The sequence below is a fragment of the Fulmarus glacialis genome, unplaced genomic scaffold (assembly GCF_000690835.1).
Source record: "Fulmarus glacialis isolate BGI_N327 unplaced genomic scaffold, ASM69083v1 scaffold37740, whole genome shotgun sequence".
Lineage (NCBI taxonomy): Eukaryota > Metazoa > Chordata > Aves > Procellariiformes > Procellariidae > Fulmarus > Fulmarus glacialis.
In genome coordinates, this window is record NW_009188955.1 from 1 (window position 1) to 10,283 (window position 10,283).

The following is a 10,283-nucleotide window of genomic DNA, read 5'->3' on the forward strand; positions in this document are numbered from 1 at the left end:
AGAAACTTACAGTGTGAGGCATTGCTAAAGCATCGAGTGCTTTGTCTGGGGCCATAGCGAGAGGCCGGATAACTGGGCACTTTGACGTTTCGATATTCTTTGTTTATTGGATGTATTTAAGCCATTTGGTAGGTGTGAAAGAGGTTTTGATTCCTTTTACAGAAATTCACTTTTTTTACTAGCTATGTTTCTATTTATTTTTACTACTGTTTTCTATTTTTGTTTGGAGGTACAAGGTGTGAGATAATGGAGACACATGATTCCTACCTGTCAGGGTAGCGTGGACCAACCTTAGCTGGCTCCTGTGTAGCATAGCCTGTATGTGCTGCAGCCCACCAGCGTTGTTTCCTCTTGCAGGGTCTCAGCTACTTGGAAAAACTTTCACTTGGGTACTCTGGTAACTGTAATAATTACAAGTCGCCATCCTTCTAGGTGAGAAAGATGGATCATCCTGTTTAAAAAACAGAAAAGCTTTTTTTTTTTTTTTTTTTTTTTTGCTTTTAATAATAAACCAAACCAAAGCATGGTTCCTTTTTAGATATGCACTTGCAGATGTTGGGCAGTAATTTGATATCAGCAGATCAACATCTAACATGATATGTGTTGAAATCTTAAAACATTGAAAAGAGACAACAGAATAGAAACGTACTATTGTTAATAAAATTGCACTTGAGGCTGATGGGTTGTAATATGATTGTTACCTTTCTTGAAGATTATTACAGCAAATACTTAAATAAACTTCAGTCAAAATAGAGGCGTCTTTTTTGACACGTAACGAATAACTTGTTCTCCTCCAAAAGTAATACTAAGCTAAATGTTTTTGTACTATTTTTATTAATAGTAACCTGCCCTTTACTAAAATTAATATTATTTCTTAATTAACTTTTAAAAATTATTTTTTTGTATCTAATAGAAATTAGATGCTTCCAGTGTTTGGGGATGACTCTGAGATCATTGCACACTGATATATTTTTAGTGTCCCGTTATTTTAAAAAAAACCTTTTTTTTTTTTTAACTGAAGTGATGGTCCATCAGACAGGTTTATAGAAAGCATCTCTTTAGGTTACTACTATTTATGCTTGAAAGTATATTGTGTGGAACTACTAGAGCTTAAAAGTCATTAAGAGCTTATTAAGATCACTTGTGTTAGGTTTTAGGAGGGAGATGTTGTTTGGGTATGCAAGGGATGGGGAAGGTGAAAGGTGGCTGCGTTTGCCTGTAGGTAAGACAGACAAGTGGTGAGCAGTGTCTGCTGCACAGAGCACTTAGGAATGAAAAACCTTCACAGGAGAGGAACTTCTTGACTCTTTTCGAAAGTTCGTGCCCTACAGCGTTAAGCATTAGCTGCACAAACAAAACATCTAGGAAGACTGTATGTGCTATTCAGGATGAGATGAATAACTTAATTTTTTTTCTGTATATGTAGGATAGAAGTTGCCAGTTGTCAGAAGATGCCCATTAGCATTTTCAGAATTGGTATGTGTCACTTACAGTGGTATATTACAACAGCATTTTAATTAAGCTTTAATAGTATAAAGTAGCACTAGTTAGGTACTTACCAAACTGAACTCTACAGTTACTGAATTCACTATTAAATTCTAGATGAATGCATGTACAAATTTTCTGTGGAAGGTAAGTCGTGCTTCTGACACACTGCAGAGTGAATAATAGGTGATTTTTCCCAACCCAGCTTTACTGCTTCGTAATAATAGTAAATATTGAAAGTAAATATTAAAAGTTAAAGTAGCATTCCTGGAATACATAACCATATCAGAATCTAGTCAAAAGTCATATAGTCCAAATGTGTATTTTATAACTTTTTATTAAGATGGCAGCTGATTTGATTGATGTAAAGAAAGAAATTGGAACAAATTATTTTGTGGGAGCAAAGACAGTGCTTATGGGTTAATGTATTTATTTTGAGGTGGCCGCAAATAAAATTTAGCGGCTAGATAGGAAATTTATTGGGGTGGGGTTTTTTGTTTGGTTTTTTTGTGGTTTTGTTTTTGGGGTTGTGTTGTGTGTCGCGTCCCGCCCCCCGCCCCCGAAAGGGGAAGTTGTCTTTGCTCCACCACTTGAAGTTGGTTTGAGAGACAAAATTTTATACATGGGGAATGAACAAAACAGTATTAGACATGATGAGGATCATAGTCTAAAGTCTGTAGGACATGGCTGCCAGGAGAGAGGCAGTGAATAGCTATAGGGCTGCAATTGATCAGCTGATTAGTGTGGTCCACAGGTGTCATTTGATCTGCTTTATCTGCATGGGCAAAGATGGGTTTTTTTTAAAATTACTAGTTCAGCTGAGTTTGTGTATTAATAATGCAGTGTTTTAAGATGCGCGTAACATGCTTGTTTAAAAACAGGTAACAGCTGACTATGTTGGCCTGCATCTAAACAAGCACTACAGTATTTTTGATTATATTAAATTAAGATCTGCTCTATGCTTAGATTTTTGTTTTTAATATGTTGGGTATGTTTTTTATGAACATAATTGTAACAGTATAATTGTTAATGTGGAGGTAGTCCTGCTCATATAAATAAGTATGTTGTTACAAGTGTATGTTTCCCAATAATAGTATAAGCTATGGAGAGGAGGATAAAAGGTACTGGTTTAAGGATAATGTAATGTAAATGTCTGTATGCATTGGAAGAAAAAGAACTTCTGATTATGTTGCTTAAGTTTAAAAAAAAAAATCCTATACCTTCTGTATATGTAGAAGGTTTGTTTTGACTCACCTGACACATTCTGGGAAGAATGCTCTTGCTTTCCTAGTCAGGATGGCCAAATTGACCTGTTCATTTTAAGCTTTCAGGAAGTACTTAGATCTGGTGTAAAAAACAAATACATGTTCCAGATTTGAATAAAGACATTTTTAGAGAGGGTGTAACTCTTACTTATCTACCTGAGGGCCATATGCCTCAAGGAAAAAATTACATTGTTCAGAGCTTCTATAGCTAGCTGATGTTGAAATGCAAACATGAGGCTTGAATTTAGTGTCTCACTCTTATTTCACATTAGTGCTTTTGAATGTGTATGACGGTTGATGGTTTTGAATAAGAGTGGAATAAATACCATTTTTTCTGCAGTGAGTCACTTTCAGTTACCACCGTTTATATCCTTCCTTTTTTTTAAGGTGGCATTAAAGATGATTTGGATGAGAACTGGTACTGACTCTTGGGTCCTAAACCTGTGTAGCTGACTTGATGAACACATCACACCTGCAGATCTTGGCTATCCAGATCACATGGCAGAATGTTTCATTTAAAATCTACTTCTCAAGTAGTATCTAAAACAATTTACAAGAAATAGAAATTAAGTAATTCTGAAAACAGCCTGTCCACTGAAGTAATACTCTTCAGCTCATCCAGTCCTTTAAATGCAGGAAAGGGCATGCTCTCAAGCCTGGCTTCACTGTTTGATGTTTCTTCCCTACCCCCAGCTCCTCTTTCAGGCCTCAGCCTTCAAGCATTCTTTCTTTCACGCCTTTTTACCTCTTCTGTGTATTGATTTCTGATGCGACTCTCTGTGTATTGATTTCTGATGCGACTCTGGATCTGACAGTTCTTAGCTTGTGCTGCAGCTGGGCCAAAGAAGTTGTTAGTGATGCAGATTCATAGCAGCAACAGTAATGGGGCAAAATGTCTCTTGAAATCTAAGTAGGCAAAATAATTGTCTTTAAATGCTTTTCCCCGCTAAAAAGTCAAACTTAAGTTTGTGATCTTTTTGTTTTGTTTTGTTTCCCCATTCCCGCTGCTGCTGCTATGAAGCCTTTTGAATATCGAAGGTTCCTGAGTCAGACCGAAGACAGCAGTAGCTGAGGTGGATTAACGCTGGAATGTAGTCAGGGATTGGAACACTTGGGAGCTATGCTTAGACGGAAAGGGAAAGCGGTAAGAAATGTGAAGTGGTAAGACTGATTTTAAGCTCTTGTTTACAGACTTTACCCAATCATGTAATGCCAGCATTTGTGCATAGCGTGTATGAAGTGGTAAGGCAAAGGAAAAACAATTAGCATCAGCCTACTTCACAGACTATTTTTACACTTTAAATACTCAGACGCTAGCCAGTTGGCGAGATCCCTTCAATATCTAATATATCTACTATCTGAGAAAGCATGTATTGGCAGGGTTTTGGATGAGCTTGTATAAGTATTTGTATGCTCTCTTTTGTTTCGTTGATTTGTTCTGCCACTTATACCAGCATGCAAGCAATGCATTTTACTAGTTAGGACACACTAAAGGATGCAGTCTCACTATTTAAATATATCTGTGTCTGTGCTGCCACTGGAAGGGGTGGTATGAGCCATGCTTCCTGCCACTTTACTTGTACCAGTCCTAGCACTTCTGTTTGGGTGAGTGAAGGAACAGCTCTGCCTGAAAACACTCCTTTTCGGTTGGATCAGGTCTCTACTCTGGCTGTTGAGACAGTGGTGATGTCAGGAAAACATGACACACAGAAGACAGGACTACCGTTTTTGCTTGCAGTCTAATCCGATTGCAGTTTCACAGTCAGTGTAATCCAATCATAAATTACGTGTATATACGTGCTTTGTTCTTGCACATTTTACAGAGACTTCTGTGCTGCTTTGTTTAATTATCCAAATGTTTTTATGAGCTTTGGATTGAAAATTTCAAGATGATTCTTGATTTAATTTAAGTGGTAACTGCTAATTCATGAAACTTGCTTATATTTCCAAAATAATTTTTATTCTGGAATTGTTCATGCTTAGCTACAATCTAGATGAGGATTATTTTGGAATTGTAGAGCATATTCATGCAGCCTTTTTTCCTGATCACTGAAGTGTGGATATCATGGTGTAAGCAAATAATATCCTTCGTGCTTCAATGATCTCCAGTCTCGATTTCAAATTTCAGCAAGATGTGCAGGGTTTATTACATTTCAAACTGAAATCTCTAAGAAATAGTCCTAAACAAGTGAGGCTATCATATTGAGTATGTATATTACATATTGATTTCACTGCACAGATGTGGATGCATATAAACATTTCTCTTTTGAGATATTGAAAAGGTATTATTTAAGGTGGCAGTAGGTGTGTAAGCCTACTTCTTGAGCTGCTCTAATTTAAAATTTCCTATACATGGAAGTATAGCATGCCCTAGAGAATGGATGCAATTTAAAACTGCTTTTGAGAATGTAGTAGAGATTGCCAGAATTGCTGTGTGTTTCATCATGCGTGTTCAAGAGATTCTTCTTTAGAAAATGTTCAAATTTAGCTAACAGCATTCTTTAACATACTTCAGCCTATGTCATCAAAATAAGAAAACCCAACAGAAATTGCCAGCAGAGTGCAAGGTAGCACATTATTCATGAAGAATAGAAATAAGAAGTTGTGGTTCCCAGAGCAATCGAAATTTGGCCATTTTGTGTTTTATATTGGGGCATAGAAATTACACAGTGTACAGAACTTTTACTCCTAAACAAAAGTTGATAAGGAAATAGTTAATTCCCTTTCAGTTTTGCAGTTAGTGTACACACCCACCAGATGGAGCTTCTGGCACCAGTGGAAAATTCCAGAAATCGAGCAAGAATGAGAAGTGTGTGAATGACTTAGAAGATCCCTGTCTGCTGGACTGCAGAAGATTTTTTTTTTTAACCTTTAAATAAAAAATGAATGGAGAGTAAGACATATCAGCCCTACTGATTCCTTTCACTAGAACCGTCTTCCACAGAAGTTTTAGCTCTGATGGGAAGTTGGAGTTCTTAGTGCAAGAGTCACCAAGCTGAAGCTAGACAGTAAGCTCAAAAAAAAAAAAAGAGGTAACAGTTTCATAAGCCCGTGCTGAAAATTGCATATAACCACTGAAACAGCATGTTAAGGTTTTTAGCCTAAGACTTTCCTCCAGAGGATTTTAAGTGGGTTTTTTTTAGTACCACAGTTTAGATGGACTTACCTCCTCTCCTGAAGGAATATTTACACACAATTTGAAATTTTTTTGGAGATAGCTGATTTAATCTCTGAAGTGATTTTTAAATCCTTTTAAATTCTTTTTTTGACAAAGGGACATGTAAGAACAGACTATTTGACTGTGAGGGGGAGTTGGGGTGGTTTCATGTGCACAGTGCTGCAAAAGTTTTACAATGCTTTGACCAGATAGCAAAACACGTTTTTTGATCTCCTTCAGTTCCAATAATCTTAGTTTTAAAACAACATGTCAGCTTTTTCCAGAGGGTTTGATTTGGGCTTCTGTTCACTTCATATCTTTCTAATGTGCCTAGTCCTGTTTTGGACACAAGTTGAAGGACCTTGGATATAGACACAAGTTAAAGGGCTTGGGGGCTTGTGCTCGCTGAAGTGCTAGCTTGAGGTTGAATTTAAGTGCTGGGTCTAGCATGGCAGCTGTGCACACAGAATTACCTAGTTGGACTTGAGAGGTGTTTGTTAGACAGAAGTTAGCTGAAGACCATCATGTTACATGGGCAGAAGCTTGGTGTTGCAGATGGATGAGCTTATAAGGCTGAGGAGGTGCTCTCTGTTTAAAATGTTGCCATGAGAATAGAGCGCATGCTGTTACAAAATAGCCTCCATCCTGGGATTATAGCGGGCTTGAAAAATGAGCCCTTGGTTGTCTGGCATTTCAGATGTGCTGTTTAAACTGCAAATCTCATTACCTTCACAGGAGATGTGGGTGCACAGCCCTCTGAAAACTAGGCCAGAAATGCTTAAATGAGGAGGAAAGAGTCCAACAGAAGAAAGTGAAAATGCTTAACATAAGCCAGTGATAGACATGTTGGGAGTAGACTCTATTCACTCAGTGCAGGGAGGGGAGATACTTAATTGCAACTCTTATCTTTTCAAGGAAGTTTTTGGGTAGTTTTCAGTTCTTCCAACTTCTCTGTTCTCCCTGATGGTTTCTGCTCCTGGTGGTTTTGATTTGCTCGCTCTTCCCTGAGATGCCTTTCTGCTTCCTGAATATCACTCTTCCTTGCTCAGCTGTCCTGGAATTGTCAGGTCCCAGAGTCCCAGCCTCCACCTTGCTGCAGGGACAGGCCATCGTTGTCCTCATGTGAATACAGAATATTATACACCATCATACTATATAGCATCATTTAACCTGCATACGTGAGGAGGCTGCTTTTCTATTGCTGTGGGAACCATAGGTTAATTTTCTTACATATTTTTCTTATATTTTAAGAGATTTCACTCAATGTTGCCCTAACAGCCTTTTTTGCAAATCTGTTTCATGGCTGGCTTTTTAGAGCATGCTATTAAATGCAGTTAGCTGGGCAAATCGTTAAAAGTAGAACTTATTTTAAATGCATTTGGAATAGGGAGATAAAGAGCATGGTATCAAGAAACTAACAGTCTTGTTTCATTTTGTCCAGGAACATAACAGCTGCTGTCAGCTCTGATATATGCTACTACGTTGCGCTGTTATATGTAAACCAAGAACGTCTTCAACTTAAAATACTAGCAAAATAAGGGCTAAAACAAAAGAATTTTGGATTATATAAAGTCAGAAAAATGCCAGATGCTTGGTGATTCTTGTCAGCAACACAATGCAGGGAAATGATACTCAGTCTTTGGGAGGCCCAGTATGGGATGAAGTACTTCCCTGTGCTCAGTTTTCGTGTCTTTAGACTGATACACTAATTGTCACTGATCTGCTCTCAAGGCTGATCGGTCCTCATCCAGAAGCGTGCTTTCTGTAATGAGGATTCAGTGGGAGAGAGGTGACTTGGACTTGATAGAGATACAGGAGCACAAATTCCACTTTCTAGTTAGAAAATAATTCAGTATGAAACAAAATAACCCATTATCCTTACCTGTTTGAAGATATGGCTAGTGTTCTTGTTAAAGCATATGCAATATTCCATTTTGCCTCAATGTGAAGTATTTGAAGTATTTTTTCTTTTTAAATTTCTTAGAACATTTTAGTATCTTCTGTTGAAACCGTACTTGCTGAAGAAAAACAATCTGTACTTTAAGCTGTGGATGTTCTGTCTGAATAATCAACAGAGATTAAAATCTAACAATTTTAAACAGTAAAAACCCTTATTACTTGGAAAAGTAATTATAAATGACTTGACAAATTTTGGTTTTATAAACTTTAGATTTGGTTGTTCCAGACTTCATGATACTAATGTTATGTCTTGTGTTTCCAGTCTGTTCAAGACTGAGTTTCTGTCCATGGGTGATGTGAGTTGAAGAGGTATCAGTCTTCCTACAGAAGCATTATCATTTACATGCCATTACCCAAAACGGTTTACTTCACATCCTCCTACTAGCAGCATTGTACCTGACAATTTTAATCTGAATACTTCCCAAATGAATGTATGTCCCTAGGGTTGTGGCTGACAGCCATGTCACCTGTTTGATCTCCCATGGTCTTGTAATTTAAGGTGGGACTGTGTTTGTATGGAAACCTTATAGAAAAAATTACCTGTACAAGGAATGCTGTTGGTATTTTACTAAGTGTACCTCATCTATACAGGGTGCAGCTATGCTGCTGGTACTAATAGCTGAGATGAGGTGTAAACTGAGGTCCTAACCACTTCAGTTAAAAGGTTATATGAAGTGTGAATAGGAACATTTGTTTCTTGTATCCTGCTGGATTTCTGAGTTGGGTAACTTAATTGAAATCTGAGCACCAAAGTATTCCTCAGGTGGCATCACCCAGCGGAATTTGTTGTTTAAGCCACAAACTCGCTAAAACTTCCTGCAGCACTGTTAACTTGCTGGAGTGCACTCTACAGTAGCTCCGTGTCAGTAAAGGTACCGTAAATATGGTTTATAATTAGCTTTGGAGTCCTTCGCAATGAAACGTACGTTATAAATGTAAGACTGCCCTTATTACATTTCTTATCTCTTGTCTTTAACACTTTGTTTTGTACAGCAGGATATGATCCTTCTTCTATGTCCGGGCTTTGGCCTCACACAGTAGGTGTAATATAATCGCTGAGGTGGGCGTTCTGGAAGGAGAATTATTTTTGGAGGCTTTTGCATGAAACTTGTCCAATGAGTCTGAGACGCCCAAGCACCATTAATTTTGGAGGTAAATGCCTCATAATATGTACTGAATAGATTGGGAAGAGTTAAGATTGTCATTTGGCAAAGTATGGGCAAAAAATAGTTGAAAGAATAGTTCTGACTGTTTACTTCTGACGTTTGGACATTTTGAACTTAAAGGAACGCCAACTTGAACTCTAGAAAAATTGGGGGGGTAGGGGACTTTGAGCTCCATCAGTCTGGCAGCTTCACTGCTTATTAATTAGTTTCCTCATTTAAAATTTTTTCCCCTCTTTTGGTTTATTAAAACCAACAGAGGCAAAAATGAAGGATGATTTTGACTGCAAGAGAAATGACCAGACTGCCTGAAGTACTCTCTCATGCTGAAACAAACTGGGGAAAAACTTGTGACTTCTGATATGGAAGTTCAAAGATAGATAATTTAAGTTGGATGTCCCTTTAAGTTATTCCTTGGATCTGACATTTCTTATTTGAATCTCAATTAAAATGTTTAATTTTGGAAATTCAACTGAAATGGTTTTTATTAAGATATTTTCTATCATTTGTCTATAAATTGGTCTGTCAAAGTGGGCTGGGATATGTATAAAGGGAGGGGAGGGAGGAATACTGTAGTTAACAACAATGAAAATATAAAACCAAGGGGGGGGACACAACAAAAAACAAATGAAAGAAAATATAACAAAAGAGTTTTTAAAAAATGACAGCTTTTCAATGTCAGTACTTGCCTTGGGTGGGGGTGGGGACAGAAGAATCATTTTGCATGAAATATGATTTACTTTAACATGCTATTGTTATTGGAATAAAAGCAGGTTACTGATAAAATTATAAAGATAATGTATGTTTAAAAAGTTAATAAGTTAAGTTTGCTCTAGTAAACAACAGTAATGTAGTACTGGCACACAGCCGATAGAGAAACTAAAACTATTTTAAAGATTTACAGTGTCTGGGTTGCACTGATGATGTTGATCCTGGATTCTCATTGCTTTCTGATTTTAATGATAACTGTTATTTAGAAATATTTAATACTTAAAAACAGGCTGTCTAGTAGAGAGCTGTCCTGCTTTTTAATGAAGTAATTTTTAGCATAATCTGAATTTTATGCACTAACTTGTTACCAAACTGCATGCATTTTTTTGATTATGCTGTTTGACTCTGCTGCAGCCCTTCCCTTTTAGTATTATTATGGATATTAAGAAATTTGGGGTTGAATTATTGGAATGAAAACCATGGGATCATGATACATACCTAACAAAGGCTATGGACTAGAGTAGTGGGTTTAAGTATGCGGGG